We start from the raw sequence: 7909 nt of genomic DNA, 5'->3' as shown, positions 1-7909 counted from the left end.
CAAGGTCTAAGGGTTATTCAAATGAATAATGAATGAAATTAAAAATAGTTAAGGATCATACCTGAGGATCCAAGTTAGGATCCTAACCTTTAATCAGGATATCCATAAGTGAAACTTTAATGGATAATAAGGATTAAAGATCCTTAATTGTTTAACTTTGAAAACCTGAAAAGTAGAACATAACCTGGGACTAAGCCAATATAAAAGATAAGTTAGTAACTGGGGACAAGCCCAAAGGATAACTGGGGACAAGCCCAAAGGATCACTGGGGACAAGCCCGAAGGATAACTGGGGACAAGCCCAAAGGATAACTGGGGACAAGCCCAAGGATCGTATGTATACTGGAGTATGGCCCTCACTGGCGACTATCCATACTTAGTGACATGAAAGTGCCAAAACCTTAGATAACATGAAAACGTTAGAAACCTTAGGAACGGATGTATGGTACGTCTACCATTATACGTAGGATCCTAGGTATAGCCAGTACTGTTTTGGTCAAAAATCACACAAGGATAATGCAACCAAACTTTATGTAAATGGGGTATGATGCTTGGTTTGTAGAAAAAGTAAAGGATCACTTCAATGTGAAATATGCAAAGACACAATGATTTATACGAGGAAAAAGCCCTTGATCAATGTATGATCTCCGGCATAAAAAACCTCGGGTGATGGCAACTACCGATCACCAAACTTCAATATAAGAAAAATAGTTACAACTTTGGATGATAATGAGCTGAGTACAAGGATCACTATAGTTTCGAGTGTCTAAGCGTGTAAGAATTGTGTTGTGTGTTTTTTCGAATGAGGAAGAGTGTTATATATACAAGTGTAGGTGACCTATTTTAGGTAAAAAGACTAATAATCAGCTCATTACCCCTTTAGAAATAAAAGTAAATCTAGCCTAAATTATCGCCCTTAAATCATGCCAAGTTTCCATATCCTTCACAACGTCCATCTCCGATTAAGCACATGCCATAGTTGTGAAGACGTGTCCTTTAATTGTGATGCTAAGAGCGGATCCTGCTAGTCATTCCTGCAAAACAATATTAAATTCAACGAAAGCAACTGTTAGCATGAGGATCCTATGATGGTCCGTGATCCTGATCCTGGAAGTCTGCTGAGGATCACTATCTGCCAAAGAAACAAGGATCACTGGTTAGGATCACATGTGAGGATCATGTATTGTAAAAAATCCAGCCCTAACAATTGCCCCCAAAATATAAGGAGTTCATTGTAAATTAACGAGTTATATTTTGCTTTGATCTTATCTGCAACAAACAATTCGGATAACTAGCCGTTAATTTCGATCTAGCCGTTGCAACCTTTACGTCATTGAGGTGACATCCCTGCAAATCATGATTATAAATAGGAGATAGGGTTAAGGATCCTGGATCCTTTGAACAATAGGTAGGATTACAAAAGGTGGAGGGATCCTCTGTTTGGGGGATGAAGCCTTTGTGATCCTGCCGCCTTTAATTTCCTGCACCTGCTAAGACCGCATAGATAATGGACACCCTTTGCCAACCCATGTGGACGGGCCACGTTTTGCTGGTAGAAATGTGGGTTGGCAATTTTGACAACTTTTTGAAAGGGTTTAAGATCCTTTTGTTAATAATATAACTCTAATCTTTCTGGCTTATCTCGTGTTGTTATCCTTTATTTAACTTCTTATTTCCCAGTTTTTAGAAACATATTTGTTAGAGTAACAAGTGTTGAGCAAACCATGTTTAATAAATTTAGGATATGATCCTAGATCAAATATCCTATCATTGAAAATTTTCGAGGACCATAGTTTTAGTTGTCAAAGTGTAGGGGTTGGTTAGTATAATCAAAATAGTCAAGGATCATACCTGAGGATCCAAGTTAGGATCCTAACCTTTAATCAAGATAACCTTAAGTGAAATTTTAGCGGATAATAAGGATTAAGGATCCTTATTTGTTTAACTTCGAGAACCTGAAAAATGGAACATATCTCGGGACTAAGCCAATGTAAAAGATAAATTAGTAGCTGGGGACATGCCCAAAGGATAACTGGGATGATCCCAAAGGATCACTGGGGACAAGCCCAAAGGATAACTGGGGACAAGCCCGAAGGATAACTGGGGACAAGCCCAAAGGATCGTATGTAAACTGGAGTATGGCCCTTACTGGCGACTATCCAAACTTAGTGACATGAAAATGTCAAAACCTTAGCTAACGTGAAAACGTTAGAAACCTTAGGAACGGATGTATGGTACGTCTACCATTATACGGAGGATCCTGGGTATAGCCAGTACAATGAGGTTGTCAGCCCCGGAAGTGGGTACTGGTCCCAAAGACGTGAACTATATCAGGATCATCGTGCGCTGCTGGCGGAAACTGGGGATAATCCCAAGGATGGCTGGGGTTGAACCCAAGGATCTGTGGTGCTTTTGAAGATCTTTAACGATATGCTGAAGATACCTGAACTATCATAACTCAAATGGTTCGTGAGAAGAGGATGAAGGATACATGATCCTTATCCTTAGGTAAAAAGTAAGGAAATGTAATAGTTTTAAGATAAGGACATTACCAGAATAAGGATTACTGACATCACCGGGATCCTTCGAGGATACTTCAGTGTAAGGATCACATGCTTGAAGGATCATGTTCACATAAAGTATCTCTTTAAGTGAACAGCATTCCAGGCTCGTGGTAACAAGTTTCCTTCCATAGTTAGCAATCTGTATGCCCCCTTTCCTGCTTCAGCTTCAATCAAGTAAGGGCCTTCCCATTTTGGTGCTAACTTCCCATCAGCAGGATTGATAGTGTTTTGGAATGCTTTTCTCAACACCATATCTCCGACTTGGAACTTCCTTATCCTAACATTTTTGTTGTAAGCACCAGCCATTCTTTGTTGGTAGCTTGCCATTCTTATCCTAGCCAGATCCCTGATTTCCTCAATAGTATCCAAATCTTGAGCCAGGATTGTAGCATTCTTTTCAGGATCACGAGCACTTGTTCTAGCGGTTGGGATCACCATCTCTGTTGGGATCACTGCTTCTGCCCCAAATACTAAAGAAAAAGGTGTTTGACCAGTGGCATTCTTGGGAGTTGTCCTGTCAGCCCATAGCACATAAGGTAACTCCTCTGCCCATTTTCCCTTCTTGGATCCTAGCTTCTTCTTCAGATTGTTGATGATGATCTTGTTGGATGATTCTGCTTGGCCATTGGCTTGTGGATGAACTGGTGTTGAAGTTATCATCTTAATTCCCCAACTGTCACAAAAGTTAGTAGTTCTGCTTCCAATGAATTGGGAACCATTATCACATACAATTTCAGAGGGAATGCCAAATCTAGTTATAATGTTTCTTTTGATAAAGGATATAACTTCTTTTTCTCTGACTTGAGCAAAAGCTTCAGCCTCTATCCACTTAGAGAAGTAGTCAGTCATGGCAAGCATAAATACTTTTCCACCAGGTGCTTTAGGGAGCTTGCCAACTATATCCATTCCCCATCTCATGAATGGCCAAGAGGATGGTATGGGATGTAGCAATTCAGCTGGTTGATGAAGGATATTGTTGTGTCTTTGACAAGGATCACATTTCCTAGCATATTCTACAGCATCCCTTTTCATGGTTGGCCAGTAGTATCCTGTTCTAAGGATCCTTGAGAATAATGCCCTGCCCCCAGTGTGGTTTCCACAATCTCCTTCATGGAAGTCTCTCAACACTTCTTCAATTTCAGGATCCTCAATACATCTTAAATATGGTCCTGCAAGGGATCGTTTATATAGCACATTATTTAAGATTGTAAATTGAGATACCTTAATCCTGAAAGCTCTAGGATTTTCTCCCATCGGAATCTCTCCGTGTTGCAAGTATTTCATGATTGGTGAGACCCATGATCCTGCATAAGATTGAGCTTCTTCACTAGGGATTACTGCAGTATCCTCTTCTATTTCCATGGCCACTTGATTTTCAATAGCAGGAGCCAGGATATGGATGATAGGGATACTTGTGTCTTCTGGAATTTTTAAGGATGATCCTAAGTTGGCCAATGCATCAGCTTCCGTGTTATCCTCCCTTGGTACCTGTGTTAAGCTGAAAGAAACAAAAGAGAGTGCCAATTCTTTGACTATCTCTAAATATTTGGTTAGTTTTTCACCTTTAACAGCATAGGATCCATTAAAGTGATTGGTGATCAATAATGAGTCTACATATACTTTAAGATATTTCACCCCCATATCCTTAGCAATTTGCAAGCCAGCAATTAAGGCTTCATATTCAGCCTCATTGTTAGTTGCTTAGAACTCACAGGCTATGGAGTGGGGTATTATGTCCCCCTGTGGCGATTTTAGTAGTATCCCGAGCCCTGTGCCCTTGACATTTGAGGATCCATCAGTGTGTAGTATCCAGGGATCCTTGGTCTCATCCAGCTGCTGGACTTCCAATTCTGCTTCTTTTTGTAGATCACTACTGAAATCAGCCACAAAATCAGCTAATGCTTGGGATTTAATGGCTGTTCTTGGCTCATATCTTATATCATGGGCACTAAGCTTTACTGCCCACTTAGCCATTCTTCCTGACATCTCTGGTTTCCTGAGGACATTCTTAATTGGAAAGTTAGTTTTAACAACAAGAGTATGGGTTTCAAAATAATGCCTTAACTTAGTTGATGCCATGATTAATGCAAGAATAAGTTTTTCGAGGTGTGAGTACCTGGATTCGGCATCAAGTAAACTCTTACTTACATAGTAGATAGGATATTGTGTACCTTCATGATCCTCAACAAGGACAGCGCTTACAGCGGTTGAGGATGCCGCCAAATATAAGGATAACACATCTCCTTTTTCGGGCTTTGATAATGCTGGTGCTGAGGACATATATTCTTTAAGGGCTTGTAAAGCATTCTCATGTTTCTCAGTCCATTCAAACTTCTTGTTCTTCCTTAGGATATCGTAAATTCTTTACATTTTTCTGAGGATTTTGATATGAACCTGTTCAGAGCTGCTATCCTGCCTGTTAGCCTTTGCACATCCTTAGCATTGGCAGGGGACTTGATGTTTACTAGTGCTTTAATTTGCTCCGGACTTGCCTCAATGCCCCTCTGAGTTACCATATGTTAGGGCTGGATTTTTATTATACGTGATCCTTATACGTGATCCTTATACGTGATCCTAACCAGTGATCCTTGTTTCTTTGGCAGACAGTGATCCTCAGCAGGACTTCAGGATCAGGATCATGGACAATTAAAGGATCCTCATGCTAACAGTTACCTTCGTTTAATACAACGTTATTTTGCAGGAACATCTAGCAGGATACGCTCTTAGCATCATAATCAAGGGACGCGTCTTCACAATTATAGCATGAGCTTAATCAGAGATAGACGTTGCAAAGGATATGGAAACTTAGCTTGATTTAAGGGCGGCAATTTAGGCTAGATTGTCTTTTATTTCTAAAGGGGTAATGAGCTGATTATTAGTCTTTTTACCTAAAATAGGTCACCTACACTTGTATATATAACACTCTTCCTCATTTGGAAGAACACACGACGACACACAACACAACTCTCACACGCTTAGACACTCGAAACTATAGTGATTCTTGTACTCAGCTCATTATCATCCAAAGTTGTAACTATTTTTCTTATATTGAAGTTTGGTGATCGGTAGTTGCCATCACCCGAGGTTTTTTATGCCGGAGATCATACATTGATCAAGGGCTTTTTCCTCGTATAAATCATTGTGTCTTTGCATATTTCACATTGAAGTGATCCTTTACTTTCTCTACAAACCAAGCATCATACCCCATTTACATAAAGTTTGGTTGCATTATCCTTGTGTGATTTTTGACCAAAACAGTTTGGCGCCCACCGTGGGGCAATTGGTGCTTCATTCATAAGAAAACCTTTTGTTCGAAATCATTTCATAGAAATTACATGGCTTCATCATTGAAAAACATGTCCACGACAATGTCTGCAGTCACCTCGTCCCAGAACATTCTGCCTCCACCACCGGCGGGATCCCAGAAGAATGCTGAGAAGAGACAAACTCCTACTAATTCTAAAACTCCATCTCCTTCTGCTATGAATTCTTATATTCCCAGTACTAGTGATGTATTTACTTTGATTTTGCAGATGAAGGATCGTATGCAGCGGCAGGATGAAACTAATGAAAGGATCCTCAGGGAAATTGGAGATCTCAAAAGACAAAAGAAAACGGCAGAGGATCATTCCCCACTGATGCCCAAATCCTTGAGCTTTGATACTCCAATGATTACTTCTCAACCATCAGGAATTCCAGACGTGCAAACTATGGGAGAATCAAGAGGATTGCACCTCGGATCGACAGCAATGACTCAGGCATCAGGCTCACACTTTCAGCCGGCAGGATCCTATCCCCAGCATATGGGATCCTTCATGAATTCGGGAGCCTATCCGGGAGCACAGCAGTTTCAAGGATCCTACTTTATTCCAGGATCATCCCAGGCTCAAGGATCCTCCTTCGTTCCAGGATTATCCCAGGTTCAAGGATCCTCCTCCGTTCCAGGATCATCCCAGATACCAGGATCCTTCCAAATACCAGGATCCTTCCAAATGCCAGGATCCCTAAAAAGTTTGCAAACAGGAAGTCTAGATGTCCATCAAGGGGACTTCATTCCAATGCAGACCATTGCTTCCACTGGTCCCTCCGTTATCCCCGAATCCCAGCAATATGGATTCACTAACTTGAACTCAATGGGAGGTAACACTTTAAATCTTACTACTAACCATGGATTCATGCAGCATACAGGTGTCAATCATGCTATGGCCAGGGAATTGCAGAAGCTAAAAGATATGATCTCAAGTGTTCCAGGGGTAGTCAAGCCTATCCCAGAGATTGCAGATGGAAGCCACAAGGTATCTCGCTTTGCACCACCAATTTGTGATGCAGAGGTGCCCAAAAGGTTCCATATCCCTACTATGAAGCTGTATGATGGTACAACGGATCCAGAGGAGCACATAGCACAATACAGGGAGAGGATGGAGATCAATCCTATCCCAGAAAAGCTGAAGGAAGCATGCCTATGTAAAGGATTTGGATCCACTCTTACTAGATCAGCTCTTAAGTGGCTGCTAAGTCTTCCCCCTTACTCTATTACTTCATTTGCTAATTTAGTTAATTTATTCAATAACCAATTCTCTTGTAGTAGAAAATTTGAAAGATTAACCAGTGATTTATATAGGGTAACCCAAGGTCATAATGAATCATTAAGGGATTACATAACTAAATTTAGTAAAGAATCCTTGGACATTCCCAACCTGGATATGGCTACGGCTGTTGAAGCCTTCAAAATGGGACTGCTTAAGGATTCACTATTCTATGATGATCTTGTTATGACACCATGCAGGAATCTAGATGAAGTAAGAACTCGAGCACTCAGGTTCATCCGGCTAGAGGATGACAAGAGGATCCAGGAGAGACAAGTAGGATCCTCAAAACAGGAGAAGCAAGGATCCTCCTTCAAGAACAACAAATTCAAATCCTACCATAGAAATGACAACCAGAATGTGCATACTGTCGATCAAGAAGAAGATGATGAAGATTATCCTCCAATCTCCGAATATTGTTTTTCCGTTGATAATCATGAACTAATACTTGCAATGCAGAATCTAGGTGAAAAAGCTAGGTGGCCCAGGAAGAATGATAAACCATCCGGGACTAAAGACAAGTCAAAATGGTGTGCATACCATGAGGATTTCGGGCATCTGACTGAAGAATGCATAGCTTTAAGAAAAGAAATTGGATATCTGTTAAGCAAGGGGCACCTAAAAGAATTGTTGGGAAGAAAAAAGCAAAGGACTCAGGATCCTGAAAGGATCCCTGAAAAGGCTCCAGCACCTCTGGCAAATGCACAAGTGATCAACTTTATTTCTGGAGGATCAGACATCTGTGGTACATCCTTCTCGG

This window comes from Helianthus annuus, chromosome 5 (genome assembly GCF_002127325.2).
Source record: "Helianthus annuus cultivar XRQ/B chromosome 5, HanXRQr2.0-SUNRISE, whole genome shotgun sequence".
Lineage (NCBI taxonomy): Eukaryota > Viridiplantae > Streptophyta > Magnoliopsida > Asterales > Asteraceae > Helianthus > Helianthus annuus.
Note: the sequence above shows the minus strand (reverse complement) of the source record.